We start from the raw sequence: 19,333 nt of genomic DNA, 5'->3' as shown, positions 1-19,333 counted from the left end.
CGGATTCAACACAAATTTATCTTTCAGTATCTAATGCCCAGTCTAGGGGAAGATCATGGCATCTGGCCCTCTCAATTCCTGGCAAATAGATGGGGAAGAAATGGAGATACTGACAGATTTTATTTTCCTGGGCTCCAAGATCACTACAGATGGGGACTGCAGCAAAGAAATTGAAAGATGCTTGCTCCTGGGGAGGAAAGCTATAGCAAATCTAGACAGCGTCCTAAAAAGCAGAGACCTCACCCGGCCAACAAAAGTGCGTTTAGTCAAGGCTATGGTCTTCCCAGTTGCAATGTATGGCTGTGAAAGTTGGACCATAAGGAAGTCCGAGCGTCAAAGAATTGAGGCTTTTGAACTCTGGTGCTGGAGAAGACTCTTGCGAGTCCCTTGGACTGCAAGGTGAACAAACCGGTCAGTCCTAGAGGAGATCAGCCCGGACTGCTCCTTAGAAGGCCAGATCCTGAAGGTGAAGCTCAAATACTTTGGCCACCTCATGAGAAGAAAGTACTCCCTGGAGAAGAGCCTAATGCTGGGAGCAATTGAGGGCAAAAGAAGAAGGGGATGACAGAGAATGAGGTGGCTGGATGGAGTCACTGAAGCAGTCGGTGCAAACTTAAATTGACTCCGGGGAATGGTAGAGGACAGTAAGGCCTAGAGGATCATTGTTCATGGGGTCGCATTGGGTCGGACATGACATTGCACCTAACAACAACAACAGTCTAGGGGAAAAAGACCCAAACTTTTCAAATTCTTATTTTGTAAACAAGAGAGTTAGAAACATGAACTTTCTGAAACCCTCATCTGGATGGCCCAGACTAGCCCAGACTAGCCCAGTAGCGACAGTTCCCAGAAGCAAAGCAGGGTCAGCCCTGGCCAGTACTTGGAGGAGGAGCCATGAAGGAAGTCCAGAATTGCAGGCAATGGCAAACCCACCTCTGAACGTCTCTTGTGTGGAAAACACTATGGAGTCATTGTACGTTGGTTGAGTCTTGTGTTACCCAAATTGAGCTTACACGTGCCCTGAGACACGTATATTAAGCCTTGGGGAATTAGCTGAGCAGTGAGAGGTGGGGTAACTTAGCGTTTAAGGACCGATTGGCCTGTGTTGGTCAGTTAAGAACACAAGGCAGACACGTTGGTTAACTGTAAAATTATAAGCATAGATTTTATTAGAAAGAAAATAATAAAAGCATAAATATATCTAACACACCTAGCAAGCAGTTGTATAGAAAAGAAATCAGGATGGGGAAAAGAATGTTCAGTATATTTACCTATCCTGAAGAGTGGAGTCAGAGGAAAGCAACATGAACCAGCGTGAAGGGAGGTTCCAATAGGTCCCAAGTTGGAAGGCACTCAGGGTGGCTGAGTGAAGCCATGGTTTATATGGGGTTTTGGGGAGGAGGCTGTGAGGTGGCCTTAGGTGAGCATATGATGGGATTTTCCATGGGTCAGGATGTTGGACAATGTCCTGGCCAATTCCAGAGACGGCCGTTGATCGGCTTAGACAAAGGTGTTGATGGGACTATGAAAAGGGAGCCATCATGTCTCAATAGGTCTAGCAGCTAGTATTTGGGGAAGAGATTTCCCCTGGCAGAAGGGCCAAGGATGAGTGAAGTGCAAGACAAAGAAGTTTGCCTAGGAGCCCCTGGGCAAACAGGTTGGAGCTGGTCCACTTGATCAGCAATACAATAGGGGGTGGGGCGTTAAGAGGAGAACAAGATTTGAGCCAGGAGGCACCTGGGTCAGGTAGAGGCTGTCAATCTGAACCTGTGGCAGAGAAGAAGCTCGCTAAGATGGAGTCTGGCCTGGCTTGGCAGATTTTAGCAGTGTCTTGGCTTAGACCAGGGGTAGTCAAACTGCGGCCCTCCAGATGTCCCTGGACTACAATTCCCAGGAGCCCCTGCCAGCATTCGCTGGCAGGGGCTCCTGGGAATTGTAGTCCACGGACATCTGGAGGGCCGCAGTTTGACTACCCCTGGCTTAGACTATTGAGGGGTGCTGCTGGTTATAGAAGACAGTGTGCCAGTCTGTAAGGCAGGGGTCCCGCCATACTTAGCACTTGAGTGCCGGTTCCACTAACAATGGAATTTGTTGCTTGACTTTCCTTTTGGAAAGGGCAATGGCTGACTGGGCATTTATTTATTTAATTTCTATGCCGCCCCTCCCTGCAAGTGAGTTTGGGGTGCTTTACGATAGAACACAGTTAAAAATCTGTCAAAACCAATCCCTCTCCTCTTACCCTCTTAAATACCCACTGCCAGTAACTTATCGGGGCCATCTGGAGATCAATTGTCATAGTGGGAGATCTCCAGGTGCTACCTGAAGGTTGGCAACCCTATCGACTGGCTGTGTAAAAACTGAGCAGGCTGGGAAAGAAGACACAGCCTGGATGCTGTTTAAAAGAGTTTGCTCTGTCTGATTCGTAAGTGGGAGCCCAGAGCCCCACTGCAGGTACTGATTTCCTAGTTCAGTCAGCTGTAGCTGCAGTGATCCATGTCTCAGTTACATCTAGACTGGACTACTGCAGTGTGTTGTGCTTGGGGCTATCCTGGAAGACCATGTGGAGGCTGCAGTTAGTGCAGAATGCTACGGCTACCGATCCACTCCTGAGCCGAATTTTTACCTATAAAGTTCTACATGGATTGAGACCAGGGTAGCTGAAGGATTATCTTCTGCCGTATGTTCCTCCCTGGATATTAAGTTCATAGAGAGACAGCCTCTTGACTGTCTTGTCAACCAAAGAAGCTCATTTGGTGGGTACACATGAAAGGGCATTTTCAGTTGTGGCCCCACAATTATGGGACATCTGGCCCCCTCATTGCCAATTTTCAGGAGGCTGTTGAGGGTAGTTCTATGTGTGGCTGCATTTTGACTACTTACTTGCAGCCCTGAATTGTGAAAAAATTGTGTTTTTTTAAATGCTTTATATTCTATTTTATATATTTTATCAATATTGAAGGCTGTCTTGACCTTTGTAAAGCAGAAAGACAGCTAATAAATGTCGAAAGAAAGAAAGAAAGAAAGAAAGAAAGAAAGAAAGAAAGAAAGAAAGAAAGAAAGAAAGAGGTGAAATAAAATTACAGTAAGTTTATTGCCCACCATGTTCGATGGATAGAAAGACTGGAATCGCAGTAACTCCTTCAACCAAAAGACTGCTCAACTGGCTGGAACTCTGACATGCAGGAATTACTGTGATTAATCAGGCAAAATGAAGTTACAAAATGCTTTCAACTATCAAGAAGAAAGCAATGATTTCAAAGTCTGTAGCGAAGAAAAAATAATTGGTCTCTCAATTTTTTCAGTTTGGATTTCCACATTTGAGCAAATAATATCCACCCTGTTAAGTACAAATCTAATCATGTTTCTGCGCTTGCCAAAGGGTACCCCCCCTCTTCTCCAGATAAAGTTTAGGAGGAGAAGAAATCATGACGTGAATCAAAACTGACCTATATGTATTCTGAGCAGGTTGTCTCTGGTGTCTTACAGCTCACAGAATGTCTTGGGTAAATTTGGGCTCAGCAGGACTGGGTTTTGCATGAGCTAAGCCCTGAGTACTCATGTTGTATTCTCCCCTCCCACCCGACAACGATTAATGAGCATCACCATATGTTAAGGTGACCAGATCAGTTAATGGCGGGGGGGGGGGGTGTATATTGGACCCGGCTACTGACCATATTTTAAACCAGGTCCTATCAATTCTGGGCAATATTTGAATACGGAAAGCTTCTAAAATATCATTTTTCTGTATTTCTCTTTCTTTCTCAAGCAGAAATGCTTCTAGGGAAATCTCTTTGAAGTCACTAATTTCCCCCTTTCTGCTGCCTGTAATATTTGCACCAGAAGTTATAGAGGGGAACTGAGTGTAATTGTTTTGGGGGTCTCCTTGGCTGCCGGAAAGTCGAATAACAATTTAAAAAGGGATACATTAGAATAGTGCCGGGCAACCATATCTTACCTTGGTCTGAACAAGCGCCGGCAATTCATTTAACCCGTCGTTAAAGAAAGCAGCGCACAAATATTGATTATCAAACCTACTAAGTAGCTGATATATTTGGGGACAAATTTTCCTTTGCTGCCAACGAGAGAGCATTAAAACAAAGAAGGCTTTTTAACAACCTTGGAGAATGGTCTTTGGGCTTATTGCTTTTCAAGTCAAGGCAGTGCTAGAACCAGAGACAAAGAAAGCGAGTGTGGGAATGCTCGCTTGATACAGACCGGTGATTCAAGACTTCTAATTACCTTTTTATTACCACACGCAGTGGCTCTTAACATACAGCAGGGTTTTTCTGTGTCTTTTTTGCCAAGAAGGCCAAACGCCACTGGGTATTGCATTCCTTCAGAGACATTTTTATCAAGGCGTCTAACTCATAACCTGCTATCTGCTCACTTGGCGCATGTGAATAATCCACATCCAGCTCTTTCTGGCTGTACAGCCATCGGTGAGAAGGACGTGTGAGAGAGCGCCCTGCAAAACCGGGAGATGCTGCTTGCATACAGATGGGAATTAGGTGTTCAGGGGTTCTCGTAATTGCAAGCAGAGCTAGTTCACTGGCAAGACGAGTCAAATGAATATGCCCCGTGAAAATTTCTGGGGCATTCTCATACCCCCGGTGAATATTTTGAGGAACCTTGGCAAAACGAGAAACAAAGCCAAGCATGATTCTTCCCAGCAGCAGCTTTTTTGAGTGTTTAGGGACAGACGTGCAAGGAAGCTTTATCATTCAAGAAAAAAATAGTAGTATTAAAATCCATAATGCAGAGACTGAAAGATATCGATGCCCAGTTATTGGGATCTTCTGCTAACAGGGTATGCTTGTCTCTATTTTGGTGCAGTGGTTAGGAGTGCGGACTTCTAATCTGGCGAACAAGGTTAGATCCCATGCTCCCCCACATGCAGTCAGCTCAGTGACCTTGGGCTTGCCACAGCACTGATAGAGCTGTTCTGACCGAGCAGGAATCTCAGGGCTCTCTCAGCCTCACCTCCCTCACAGGGTGTCTGTGGTGGGGAGAGGAAAGTGAAGGTGAATGTAAGCCGCTTTGAGCGGCATAGAAGAACCAACTCTTCTTCTTCTTCTTCTTCTTCTTCTTCTTCTTCTTCTTCTTCTTCTTCTTCTTCTTCTTCTTCTATATAAAACTATCTCAATATACCTTCAAATCCTGGACATGCATCCCTTAAAAAGACCCTGTCTGCTAGCACATTTAAACATCTTTCCCTCAAATGTAACTCAGGGTAGATTTCTGAGAATCCCTGCTCCTGAGATATGTTGCTTGCATGGGTGTAATATCCCAGACACATTCTTTCAGATACTCCTAGAATGTCCCAGATTCATTCACCTTTGTCGTGCTCAACAGATTACCTGAAGAAAGTGACATTCTTTTGCGCAGATGAGAACCACTGGATTAATGTTATATTTAGCAACAAGGACCCAACAATTCTTGTAACAGGAGCCAAGGTTTTGCTGGCTATTTTAAGTCACAGCCGTCTCTTTCTGGAATCTGGAATTGCTTAAAAGTTTAATATTTTCTGTTTGCTTGCTGTTTTTGTGAATGCCAAGAAAGGTGATCTGATCTGCAAGCAAGTTCTTGAGTTCTCTTTCAGACTGTTCTGTTTGCAACATTTGGTTGCAGACAGTAAGAAGTGGCACCGGAACAGTGTGTTAACACACAAGAAATCATTGTCACTTACTGAGGCATTCCTGAATTTTTTTGCCTGTGTTAAGTGCTTTGGAGACTCATCTCTGTCCTCTGGAGATCAGCCACAATTTTGGGAGATCTGCAGGCCCTGTCATCTTTGCTTTGTTGGCAACCCTAACTTGTACAGGCCAGAACTTGTATAAGTTCTGTGTGGGTGTCCCGATGCCTCTTCTTCCACACAGGCCCCAGGATTGGCTCAGTGCTTTGCTGGTCAGTCAACTGGTAGGGAGCAACCAGAAGCCCTGGCATATTCGGGTGATATTTTGGCAATATTTCGGAAGATTATGGAACCTTGCAGCAAGTTTTGGGAGTAAATTAAGTTTTGAAAAATTAAACTGAAAAAAAAAGTGCTTCAATATTTTACTTATGACCAACCGAAAAACCAGTTATGAAAAGAGCCCTACGAATTCCTTTGCCTATGGCAATGGTTTCCCCTGACTTCCTGTTAATACCTTCCACTTGGCATTTTAAACATTTCCATGGTTACTTTGATAAATATTTGAGCCGCACGCTACTGGGTAGGCGGGGAGAAAGAATACCCTTCTTTTTGTGATGCTAACATGAGTGAAGACAGATAAAATTGATGCCAAACTGCTAATTCTACATTTTTATCACACCACAATGCCCTAAGGCAGGGGTAGTCAAACTGCGGCCCTCCAGATGTCCATGGACTACAATTCCCAGGAGCCCCTGCCAGCGAATGCAAGTAAATGAAAGGAGGTGGGTGGGGGGGACCATAGGCTAAAGTGTGTTTTCCCTCCAAACCTTCTTCCCGCTATTTGCGGGCGGGTTGCTGGGAGGGAGGCGGGAGCGGGTAGACATGAACATATTTGGTCATAAAAAGGTAAAGGTATCCCCTGTGCAAGCACTGAGTCATGTCTGACCCTTGGGGTGACGCCCTCTAGCATTTTCATGGCAGACTCAATACGGGGTGGTTTGCCAGTGCCTTCCCCAGTCATGACCATTTACCCCCCAGCAAGCTGGGTACTCATTTTACCGACCTCGGAAGGATGGAAGGCTGAGTCAACCTTGAGCCGGCCGCTGGGATCGAACTTCCAGCCTCATGAGCAGACAGCTTCAGACAGCATTTCTGCTGCCTTACCACCCTGCGTCATATTTGGTGATATCACCCAATAAATGTTTAACACACTAAAATATATATAGAACTATGAATTCACACTGTTTTGGGAAACCCCTCCAGGTCTGTCAAGAAACCCCAGGGTTTCACGAAACCGTGGCTGAGAAAGGCCGCTGTAACCACTACTAGAAGAAGAAGAAGAAGAAGAAGAAGAAGAAGAAGAAGAAGAAGAAGAAGAAGAAGAAGAAGAAGAAGAAGAAGAAGAAGAGTTGGTTCTTACATGCTGCTTTTCTCTATCCGAAGGAGGCTCAAAGCGGCTTACAGTTGCCTTCCCTTTCCTCTCCCCACAACAGACACCCTGTGGGGTGGGTGAGGCTGAGAGAGCCCTGATATCACTGCTCGGTCAGAACAGCTTTATCAGTGCCGTGGCGAGCCCAAGGTCACCCAGCTGGCTGCATGTGGGGGAGTGCAGAATCGAACCCGGCATGCCAGATTAGAAGTCCGCACTCCTAACCACTACACCAAACTGGCTCTCACCACACATACTACACGACACTGTCTGAAACCGGGAATCTTGGCACTGCTTTACCCTTCTTTAACTCTATGGAGGCAAATAAATTGCTTTGTTCAGTTTGATGATTTCTAAAAATCCAAACTCATTTGCATCCTAATGATTTTTTGGAAACCGGTTTCCTTATCGGTCTGTCTCCAGACCGACAGTGGTTCAGCCTAAGACAGCCCTTCCAAGAACGCAGAAGGGCCTCACCATTCAAGACCCAGCTCCACCTCAGCGGCTGGAATGATCTTTCCATGGCAGGGATGCGACACGGGAATCAATCTTGCTCTGCAAGGAAACCAGCACAAACTATTCCCATTTATGATTTCTGTGCAATCGTATCTGGAAATTAACACGGCAGCATAAAGTGTTTTTCTCCCCTCATTTAGGCAATACATTTGTGAAATTTGCATCTGAGGAGGCATCGCATTCAATAGTGACATTCAGAATCCGTAATGTAAGGCTTCTGGCCTCTTGTTTTAGCACCAAGTAAGGCAGAGGCCAGAGCCTCTTGTGGCGCAGAGTGGTAAGCAGCAGACATGCAATCGGAAGCTCTGCCCATGAGGCTGGGAGTTCGATCCCAGCAGCCGGCTCAAGGTTGACTGAGCCTTCCATCCTTCCGAGGTCGGTAAAATGAGTACCCAGCTTGCTGCTGGGGAGTAAACTGTAATGACTGGGGAAGGCACTGGCAAACCACCCTGTATTGAGTCTGCCATGAAAACGCTGGAGGGTGTCGCCCCAAGGGTCAGACATGACCCGGAGCTTGCACAGGGGATACCTTTATCTTTACCTTTTTAAGGCAGAGGCTGATTTTCTGGTAGCTTGAGCTTCTTCTGGCCGCAGGCTAAGACCTGGGTTTGGCTGCTAGGAGTCTCCTTCCAGCCATTGGGATCCTGAGTTTGGGAAGTGGCACCCAAGGGGAAGGGAGAACAGAAACCTGCTGGGGCTCTCTGAATGTACAGGGACAATAATAGGACTCACTGTATGGAGGTGGATCCTAATGGGTGAGGTTTCGAAGAAGAAGAGTTGGTTCTTATATGCCGCTTTTCTCTACCCGAAGAAATCTCAAAGCGGCTTATGTTCACCTTCCCTTTCCTCTCCCCACTACAGACACCCTGTGAGGTAAGTGAGGCTGAGAGAGCCCTGATATCCCTGCTCGGTCAGAACAGTTTTATCAGTGCTGTGGCGACCCCAAGGTCACCCAGCTGGCTACCTGTGGAGGTGGAATTTGGAATCAAATCCAGCTCGCCAGATTAGAAGTCTGCATTCCTAACCACTACATCAAGCTGGCTCTAGTGTTGAGTCACACAACTCAATTGGCAAAAGTGGAAAACAGACTATGCTTGACCTATTGTTGAGAGTCACCTTACAGCTGTAAGTAAGCAATACAGCTGGCATCTCTTACCTGAACACATCTCTTTAAAAAAGAGACGTAGGTTTCTTTTTTTGGGGGGGACCTTGTGTGGGGGTAGGGGTGGGGTCAGTTTTAAGAGACTTTATCAATACCCTTCAATTCAGCAATTCCAAAGCTAGTCGTACAATATCGTTCCCAAATTGCAGGACCAGCACACAGTAGTGTATTAAACACAGCTAAAAGGCTGTTCTGAAATGCAGTCCCAGATTTCTGTTTCTTGTCATTATTAATGGCAGAAGTAAGAAGTTTCTATCCCTTGCAGAGAGTATTCCATGTTTTATCAGAAGACTAAAAACATGTTTCGATGAAATGAAGTCAGCCAAGCAAGCTCTTGAGTTTGTACATTTAAAGGAAAAAAGAAAACAGGATATGTAGCTTCAGTTTTCCTTATATACCCTTCGCACTTACTGTCCAACCCCGGTATTTTGTCCCAGAGGACTTTTGTCCAGAACTCGAGTAAGCGAGACAGGAAAATCCCAGAAGCTGTTCCCTGCAGTCCTCTTATTGGATAATATTAATTGCTGATCCAGCAATTTAAAAAAGAGTCCTCAACTGTCTCTCAGAGAACTTGCTGACCTCCTAGCGGTGCCAAGGGGTCTCTTGGAATTACCGCTTACCTACAGATGACAGAAATCAGTTCCCTTGGAGAAGACAGCTGCTTTGGAGGGGGAATGCCATGACATCACATCCCCACGGAGGTCCCTCCCATCTCCAAAACTCACCCTCCTCTGGCTCTACCCACAAGTTGCCAGGAATTTCCCTACCTAAAATTGGCAACCCCATCTCTGAGCCGGCCTCTAGCCTTTGTCCGAACAAAGGAATTGGGACGACTGTGGATGTTTTAGAAGATACACTAGAGTTCATAGACACCCAGGCGGTGGCTGGGCATAACCAGAGTGGTTTTGCACAGCCCCTGTTCATTTCAAAGGGACAGGAACTCAAAAGTTGACCTATAAAACAATTTAATTTTTTTAGCAATTATTTATTAAAGTGCACCAACATTAGGTTAAAAGGTAAAAACCATATACAAACTATATAGATCTGACTGCACATGAATAGACCAAATGTGTTTTGACCCTACTGGGTCTTCCTCAGTGGTCAATAATATTAAAGAATGCACTCTTATCTGAAACCAATGGTGAAGTATAGCTGGGGGGGTCAAGGGAAATCTGCTAGGTGGAGCCCCAACAAATACTGGCATAGTGTTTCTTTTGGAGCCCCACCTTCTAAGACAGGGGTAGTCAAACTGCGGCCCTCCAGATGTCCATGGACTACAATTCCCAGGAGCCCCTGCCAGCGAATGCTGGCAGGGGCTCCTGGGAATAGTAGTCCATGGACATCTGGAGGGCCACAGTTTCACTACCCCTGTTCTAAGATACATAATATCTAGGAACCCCACTCTCAGCTATTGTTTTACTCTGCACAGAGAGTGCAGCTCAGGTTTGTCAGAAAAAAAGCTTTTAGAAGGTGCACTTTAAAAAATATTTGTTAAAATTTTAAATTGTTTTATAGCTCAGCATTTGAGCTCCTGACTTTGTTAAGGTTGGGTTTTCATTCCCTTTTTGGTCTTGCATTTCAAAGGGGCACCAGACCGTCCAGGTACACTCGAGTATTCTGGTTTACAAAGTGTAAGGATCAGGTCCAGTGCTTGGAGCACAGGGTGGAAGGCAAACAGAGGGCCCTTGAGAAATCCGGATTCCATGGCCTGTAGCAGAAGAGGGCGGGCAGAACGAGTCTTGTGCGTCTCTGTGTCTGATTTATTAGCCGTTAATCCATCACATCTGTTCTCCATCCCACTGGCAACATCAACATTGTACAGCAAGCAATATGAGACTGAACCGGGGGGGGGGGAGGGGGTGTTGAGGGAGAGCCATGCAAGGAGGGGAGAAAAATCGCTACAGTTCTCAAAACACAACACATTGAAGTCACCCCCCAACTTGCCAACCCCATATTTCAAGCTGACTTTCTTCTGAAAGTTACTACATTCATCCATTGAGTGGAAAAGGTGTTAATATGAGAGAGAGAGAGAGAGAGAGAGAGAGAGAGAGAGAGAGAGAGAGGAAAAGAAGAAGAAGAAGAAGAAGAAGAAGAAGAAGAAGAAGAAGAAGAAGAAGAAGAGATCAATTTTAGTTGTTTTGCAAATAAGTTGGAGGTGGGCCTAGGAAGAGGAAAAGGAGGAGTGGAGAATCCCCTTTGCCTTGGTCTTGCTGCTCGGTGGTGGGTCTATTTGGTGCCTGGGGAGGATCATTGTTTAACAACTCCCCCCCTCTCTAGATAACAAAATTATGTTCAGTCTTCATCCTGAAATAAAGGCACCTTATGTTAGCGGTCAGGCCCCTCCTTGCTTAGAAGGGTCGTATGCCCACAAACGCCTTTAGTCAACGTTGCCTGCAACCTGTTATTGCTGCGTATTGCTTTGCAATCGCATCTTAGCCTTAGAAATGTGCAAATATATGTCTGCTCCAGCAGGACTGACCAGCAATGCCTGCAGTCATGCAGAAAGACGCCATGCTTTCCAGGAGCTGCCTGGATCCCACAGATGGCATCATTCTCATCCCGCAGGGTTATTTTTCTCCCCTCTCTAGAAACAATGGCACACCTAGGAATTACTAATCACATCGCCTTCTGAATACTCCTTGCTTCCCACCAAACCTAAGGAACTCCATTCAAGTTAAAGGTAAAGGTAAAGGTAAAGGTAAAGGTAAAGGTAAAGGTAAAGGTAAAGGTAAAGGTAAAGGTAAAGGTATCCCCTGTGCAAGCACCGGGTCATGTCTGACCGTTGGAGTGACGCCCTCTAGCGTTTTCTTGGCAGACTCAATACAGGGTGGTTTGCTAGTGCCTTCCCCAGTCATTACCATTTTATGGTAATTACTGTTTTAAGGAACTCTATTAGCTTGGATTAATCCACCGACCACACATAAACTCATTACTTATCCTTTTGTCTCAGTGTCCTCAAGACACTATTGGCGTTTTGTTTAATTTGGCCAATCTATCCAATTATGCCTCAATTCCCCTTCTTGAGAAACTTGTCATGGACCATTGATATTATCTCCGTTTTGGGAAACCTCCCATGCTTTGTCCATTCCAAACATGAACATCATCTGCTCCCCAGATTTTTTAAAAAACTTTTTACACCAGAAATCAAATCAAGTCAATTGTTTTAGGGGCTACAGAGCCCAGCTTGAGCCTCAAGTCACAAAGCTGGATATTTAAGACCTTCAGACTTCCCAGTTTCTGCATCGTCTGGGTATCCTCCATATCCCCAAAGTGCAGGCCACTTTAGCAGTCTCTTTTATGGGATTTCTACACATCAGAAGGTAGCTTTAACTTTTCTTTTGGCCCCAAATCTTATCATCTATAGCGGGGGTAGTCAACCTGTGGTCCTCCAGATGCTCATGGACTACAATTCCCATGAGCCCCTGCCAGCAACCATCTATAGCATTATCTCATCTCTGTTTAGCTTATTTTACTTATTTATTATTATTATATTTATTGACCTCCACTCTTGGTGCAGCCAAAAAAAACCCAAACAAAACCCTGACAATGCCTATAACCTCCTCAACCAACCACACACACATTGACTCAATGGAGCCCTTTGGCCCAATGCCTCAGGGTCGTGCTCGGAGGAGGGACCCATCTGGTCTTCTTTGTCCTGGCTTCAACCAAAAGCCTGGGGGAAGAGCTCCATCTTGCAGGCCCTGTGGAACTGTGATAGTTCCAACAGGGCCCTTAGTTCTTCCCAGAGCCCATTCTACCAGGTAGGGACCAGGCTAAAAGCTCAAGCATGTACTAATTTATATTATTTTTAGCACAACACAGTGAGGGGAACCATTTGAAATATTTGTCTCTAGTGAACAGATATCTTGGGTGATTGTCACTTACCATATTGTCTGTATTGGGACTCACTTATATGTCCTGATATATCAGTCTCTTATTATGCTTTATGAGGTATTAATTGCTTATTATGTTTTGGTCTTTATGTATTGGTTCTGTTTGCTTGACATGTTTTATGTCTTTCTTTGACCCAAGCTTGGGCCATTCATTTCTGATGCCTGCTGGGTGTTTTCTTAACCCAGGGGAAGAGTGCTGTAAATTTCCACTCTGAGGCTCCTCCCTGACCATGGGTACCTGGGGCCATGGTTTTGATATGTATTTATTTATTAGATTTTTATACCACCCTCCCGTGTCTTGGGGAGCCTCTTTTATCACTTTTGCTTTTGCGGGCTTGTGATGTGGGAACATGAAATATTGCACCAGGTTTTTGCAGGTCAAAGGAAGTGTGGCAGATGGGTTTTCGGGTGGCCATATAGGTAAGTGAACTTGTTTTAACTTTAGTTTCAGCAAAGAACCTCATGCACCGGTTTTGTTTCATACTTTAATAACGAGATTTCTTCACCCAAAGAGTCTGCTTACTGAGAATTTGACTAGGCATTGACATTTACTTTCAGCCTTTTGGTGAATGCCATTCTATTCCATTTCTACTATTACTACATTATCACCACTCCCTTCCATTCTAAGTCACCTTTGTAGCTAATTTGACAAGAAATACTCTGAGGAAATAGGTACAAAAATAGGGAACAAGGTAATACTAGAAGCATTGGATATAAAACTGAGAGTGGATACAACCAGAAGTTGTAATAGCAATGTAAATGGTTTTAAAGACACTGCAGGTCTCAGTGGCCCACTCCGCCAGGAACCTGGGCGTGATGCTTGATACTCAATGGAGACTCAGATCATGACGGTAGCATGGCTGGCATTTGACCACCTTCGCCAAGCCAAACTACTAGCCCCCTACTTGGCCCCGGAGCACCTAGCCACAGTGATCCACATGATGGTCACCTCTAGGCTGGACTTCTGCAACTTGCTCTATGCTGGCCTGCCCTTATCCTTGATCCGGAAACTGCAACTGGTCCAGAATGCGGCTGCCAGGGTCCTCACAGTAACACCTCGGAGGTCCCACATCCGGCCCATCCTCCAGCAGCTGCGCTGGCTCCCGGTTGAATTCTGGATCAGGCTTAAGGTTTTGGTTATCACCTTTAAGGCCACACACCTTAAAGTCTGGGAACAAATTGTAAGTTATTTGTAAAAGTGTTCTGTAAAAGCTAGTTTAAGTTCTCATTGGGGAGGGGTGGGGGGGGGGAGAGAGAGAGAGAGACAGAGAGAAGCAAGCCATGGAAAATCCCGTGGCCAGGAGGAAGCAGGAGAAGGCTTTTCCACCCTCCCAGAGATGGAGACTTTTGGGGAAGGGTCTGAGGAGGGAAAGGAGTTCAGCAGGAACAGGATCCCCTCCAGCCCACCTTCTGAAGTGGTCCTTTTCTTCAGGAAGCTAAGCATGGTTGTCCCTGTCCACCACTGGGATGGGAGACCACCAAGAAAGTCCAGGGTCACTGATACCAATCAATCAACCAACCAATTATTTAAATTACTAATTTTAGAATTTAAAAACTTAAATGGATATCTGATTTTGTGTGCATTTGAAACCTTCTGTAAGTCGCTCTGAGCCTCCAGGGAAGGGTGGGGTATAAATGAAAAAAATAACAACAAATAAAATAAAAAAATTACTTGCATATTTAAATTTTGCTTATGTATTTAGGGAGGCCATATTCCTCTTCTCCCGGAGAAAATGGCTACTTTGAAAGGTGGTCCTAAACCCACCCCCCTTCCCTCAGGCTCCCCCCCACACACCAGATCTCCAAGTCTTTCTGACCCCAGAGCTGGCAATCCCCCTGGGGAAGCTTCAGCCAGGCTCCATCCCAATTACATCTGCACAAGCCAGAAAGGAGGTGGTCTGAAGATTTTCATCCTCCGTTGACGTTTGATGAAGTTCTTGTCAATGGAAATAATATATATCTTTTTCCTCCTGACATCCATATGGCCAGGGTATTGATTTACAGCGTAAACATACACCGCTGTGCATAATAGATCTTTACCATCATTTCTAATGAAAAATTGATATGCAAACAGTCTTCTAATCTTAGCTCCTGCTTGGAAGCATCTCCACCCTTTCGTACACAACTTATAAACACTTCCGTGTTATGGCAGAAATTCTCTGGGTGAAGCTGTGTGTGTTGGGTGTAGGCTTGTAGGATTTCTTTTCTTACAACTTCCTTACAAATATTTCTTCTTAGTGTTTACAGACAAAGCACAGGCAGGAGTCCGGAATCCTGAGCAGAGAGCTGTCGGAGGGGGTCAGCACTGAACCCTCATCCTGTTAACCATTCAAAATAGACTCTCTCAAGTGACTTTTCCATCTGTCAGGGAAAACGATCCCCTCCCCTGCCCCTTGACTGGCGATCCCCTCGAGATCCCAGTCTCCTGTGAGGGTCTCTTACTTTAAAATAAATGGAGGAGAACCATACTGTGATAGGCTTTCTCTACTAACGGTGGGAATCCACATGGCCTCCTAAGAGTTTGGGCAAATTTTGAACCATAAAATTTCCCCTCAGTTCCCAGCTATTCTAGAGGTAGCAAGACTTTGGTTTTGCTGTTGTAAGGTAAATTTGAGGTTACATAGGTCAAATACAGCCAACAGGGAAGGCTGGTTTTAAAGAACAAAGAAGCAGCAAGATCTCCAGAAACCTTGCTGATGCACATAAGTTTGTGCTTGAATGCTTGCAGGTACAAACAGGTTTTCACCATTCTACATCTATTGGATAATGAACTTTAAATGTGCTTTTGCAGCTGAAGTTTCCTGGGTTGAGTCTGCACAGGCTTTTTATCCATTCCCAGTCTGAATAAATCCCTCCCATCTACACTGAATTCAATTTCCCTTTTGTTTTGGATGCTTTAAATTTTTCCCTCTGCAACATGCACGATTGATCCATGGTGATCCTACCTTTCCACCGTGATATCCAGGAGTGGATATAAGCCTTGATATTTGAAAAACTGCAACCAGTATAAGTGTAGATTGCTCCTTCTTGCAAATAAACTTACTGCTCTGTGCTTCATAGCAAAGCACTTTTCCCTGATTGGCCAAGACTTTTTGGTTCCTGGTTGCAAGGCTTCCCTCCGTGTTTTAAAGTGACTGTACTCCAGAAGCCCACACTTCTCTCAGCAGAGATTTGCCTTGTTCTCTGAGAGGCTGCTGCTGGCTCGGGAATCAAAAGAGAAGAAATAAAGCACTAGTGCCAGCTGGATTTCACCTGACCCCCCCCCCTTCACTAGTTCAGGAAAGGTAGTTCAGCTTCATGACCAGCGCTCCCCTGCTGTCTCTGAGCTTCCCCAATCATGTGCAGAAGGCTTTCTGTTTCAATGGGGGGGGGGGAGGAGAAAGTCCTGGGTTCAAATCAATCTGAATTCAGCAGGGAAAAAAGTAAGTGCAGAATCAGCCCTGGGCAAGACAGGAAAATTTACTTTGCAAGTGCATTATCCAGTGCTTGTAATCTCACACACAATATTCCATCCACCCCACCTGCCCTTTCTCTAGAGCCAGAATAAATGGTACAAGGTCTGCTCATTACTTAATGGTGAAGAGTTTGAATGCATTGAAGAATTCATTTTTCTTGGATCATAAACTGACTAGTAAAAAAGCCCATTGTATCCGAAATACAATGGGCACTAGCAGGCTGGGGCAGAGTAAAAGGTGGCTTACAGGTGATCGGGCGGGCTCCCGCGTGGCGTCTTCTGGCTGGCGGCCATTTTATTGATGGAGGCGGCGTGTAGTCCGATGCCGGGGGCTGCCTTGTGCTGCGGCCTGACGCGTCGGAGGCGCTTCGCAGGAGGGACTGTAGCCGGGGAAGCCTCACTGGCTAAATGGAGGCTCGCCGATGCGTTGATCTCCGCTCGCTCGGAGAAAAAAAAAATGGCGATCGCTTCGCCGGAAGATCAGAGGAGAGAGCCAGTGGGAGGGACTTTGCAGAAACCACAACAATGGTAATGCACAGAACTTTCCCGCTAGTGTTTCAGATTGGTTGCAGGAGTGTAGCGCTTTCCGGAAGGTGAATCCACTTTTGGGGATTTCCCTGAAAGCGCTACAACGAAGCGCTTTTTGCAGATCGGTTTCAGGTGTGTGGCAGATTGTCAACGACGTTGTGCATAACAGCAAATCAGTAGCGTTTTCAATTGGCAACCATTGTGTGATTTTGAAGGAGTGCGGAAAGCCCTTGTGATTAGACACAGTCAAAATGGACATCAGCCAGAACATTAAACAACTAAAAGAAGCACTGTAAGATTGAAAATCATGGTGACAGTTGAGCCATAGGATGGCCATGAGTAAGACTTCGCTAACATAATTGTCCTAATCATCTGCTCCTTATGAGAGACTGGCCTCACAATCAAGTCATGCCTGTCAGCTAACAGTGGTGTACGTAACGATGGAGTGGTGTATACAACATTGGCAGTTCTCTGAATCCCTACCTTTTATTTTATTTTTTAAACTAAGTTTTTAGTCTCCTCCCAAAGGATGATATGCTTTTACCCTTATAACTTTGCAAGGGGAAAAAACTGGAGACTTACTACTTTCATAAAAAATGAAAGCTGAAAATTCAGAGGACCTAATACACTTATTGCTACGATGGTTTATTGATGTTATTCTAGTACTATTTTTAAAAGCCTCTGTGGTGAGGGTAGGGATGCCAACCTCCAGGTGGGACCTGGGGATCCCCTGGAATTAAAATTTATCTCCAGGTTATAGAAATCATTTCCTCTGGAGATCAGGAATTCTTTGGAGGGAGGACTCTATGACATTGTACCACCCTGAAGTTCTTGTCCTCCCTAGGCTCCACTCCCAAATCTCCAGAAGTGTCCCACCCCGGATTTGGCAACCCTACTCCACATCCCCTGCTGGTGGCTTGGGGGGACTTCTGGATGGGGGGAGAGATGGGTTCCATGAGGAAATGGCTGCTGTGCCATCCAAGCTCTACTGCTATTTCTCCCAAAACATTTGAGCAAAGTCAGTTTGAAAAAGGTTGAAGAGCCCCAGAAGAGCACGGATGCACCAAGGTGCTGCAGGGAAGCGGGGGTGGGGGGAGAAAGCAGAACACTTCCCTGAAGCATTGAACTTGGGGCATATGGAAGACACCCCCCTAGATCCATTTAGGCCAGTAACTTAGGTGCTAGGTTCTCCATCAGAGATTCCTTTGGATTGCCAAACTCCAGGTGGGGGAAAAGAAATCTTGTCAGGCCCCTGAGACAACAGTCTGAATTTCAAAGTCTCCTTCTTTATTCACACAATAAAAAGGTGACTTTGAAATTTAGAACAATAAAACCAGAGTTCAGTAGCACCTTTAAAACCAACAAAGATTTATTCAAGGGCGTGTGCTTTCAAGTGCAAGCACTCTTCTTCAGACTAAGAACTGATTATTCCTACTGTTATGATGATCAGTTCTTAGTCTGATGAAGAGTGCTTGCACTTGAAAGCTCACACCTTGGATTGTTGGTGCTACTGGATTCTGATTTTATTGTTCTATTGACCAACACAGCTACTCATTTGAATCTATCTTTATTGAAATTTAGACTCTTTCTTGTTCAGCCCCTACATCGGACCTGTTCTTCATTCTAACCTCCAGGTGGGGCCAGGAGATCTCCTGCTTTTACCACTGATTTCCAGTTGGCAGAGAGCACTTCCTCTGGAGAAAATGGCTGCTTAGGAAGGTGGGTCCTGTGACCTTAGACCCTGTGGAGGCCCCTGCTTTTCTCAACACTGCCCCTCAACCCCTCCCCCCAATCTCCAGGTGTTTCCCAATCTAGGGATGACAACCTTTGTGGTTGATAGACGAGTCAGCTACAATGGGTGGCTCTATGTAATGGTGGCCTATTGCAGGGGTGGCAAACTGCGGCCCTCCTGATGTCCATGGACTACAATTCCCATGAGCCCCTGCCAGCATTCGCTGGCAGGGGCTCATGGGAATTGTAGTCCATGGACATCAGGAGGGCCGCAGTTTGCCTACCCCTGGCCTGTAGTATACTTTATGCCCACCTCAGAGGCATCAACCATATTCAGTGCCCCTGATTTGGAGCTGTTAAAAATAATTATATACATTTTACCTTTTTTGGAGGGTAAACATCAAAATGATTTGTGTCTTCTCACGTGTGGGACATTTAGAGTAAGGTGACCAGATTTTAACAGTGGTAAAGTGCGACACCATTGACGGGGGGGGGGGTTCTTGATTAAATATTTGGTCTATATGGAGTAACAAAAAGTTTCATAGGACGCATAGAATGCAAAAATAGTATTGTAATATATATATATATATATATATATATATATATATATATATATATATATATATATATATTTAATTTCAACATAAGTACAATTTGCCAGATGCCCCCAGATGTCCCTCCAAAAGTGGGTCAATCTGGTCACCTTAATTTAGAGGCTTTCTGTGGCTCTTCTGTGCGCTGTGGCTGCTGAATGTGGAATACAACTTATCTGTGTAGACTTTAAACAAAGCTCCTTGCATGAGAATCCTTGGCCATGCTGGACATTTTCCACTTTTAAAGAACCATTTGCAATCATTTTAGCACTGTCTCTAAGGGGTGGGGAAGGAAAGTTGAATTTCATCTCGGTTTTAGAGGAAAGGGTAAACAACATATCTTGGAAGGGTGCACTTGGCTGTGTCACACAATGAGTAAAGTGATATGGCATGTA

This window comes from Paroedura picta, chromosome 10 (assembly GCF_049243985.1).
Source record: "Paroedura picta isolate Pp20150507F chromosome 10, Ppicta_v3.0, whole genome shotgun sequence".
Taxonomy (NCBI): domain Eukaryota; kingdom Metazoa; phylum Chordata; class Lepidosauria; order Squamata; family Gekkonidae; genus Paroedura; species Paroedura picta.
The sequence above is the reverse complement of the archived record's forward strand: the minus strand, read 5'-3'. Positions refer to the sequence as shown.